We start from the raw sequence: 274 nt of genomic DNA on the forward strand, positions 1-274 counted from the left end.
AAAAACACATTTTCCGTTTTCCCTCTTTGTGCTCTACTAGGGTTTAACTCCTTCATTTTCTCATATTCGGTTTGCTCTTCCATTGCCATGGAAGGCTAAATTTCTAGACTAAGTTCCTTTGGTAATGTATCACAACTCTTGAGGTTTTGTTATTAATGCATTTTCGGTTTCTTTATTGTTGATTTCTTCTATCTTTTCTGAATATGGTTTGCTTAATGCCATTGCTTAAAAACTGGTTGGTTGAGTTTATCTTCATTTAGTTGATTTACTTTCT

General features: G+C 33.2%; 1 pseudogene; it reads right to left on the reverse strand.

Moving 5' to 3' along the window:
- The window catches only part of LOC109352942, a 7638-nt pseudogene that overhangs the window by 788 nt on the left and 6576 nt on the right, over window positions 1–274 (reverse strand).

This window comes from Lupinus angustifolius, chromosome LG07 (genome assembly GCF_001865875.1).
Source record: "Lupinus angustifolius cultivar Tanjil chromosome LG07, LupAngTanjil_v1.0, whole genome shotgun sequence".
NCBI classification, from domain to species: domain Eukaryota; kingdom Viridiplantae; phylum Streptophyta; class Magnoliopsida; order Fabales; family Fabaceae; genus Lupinus; species Lupinus angustifolius.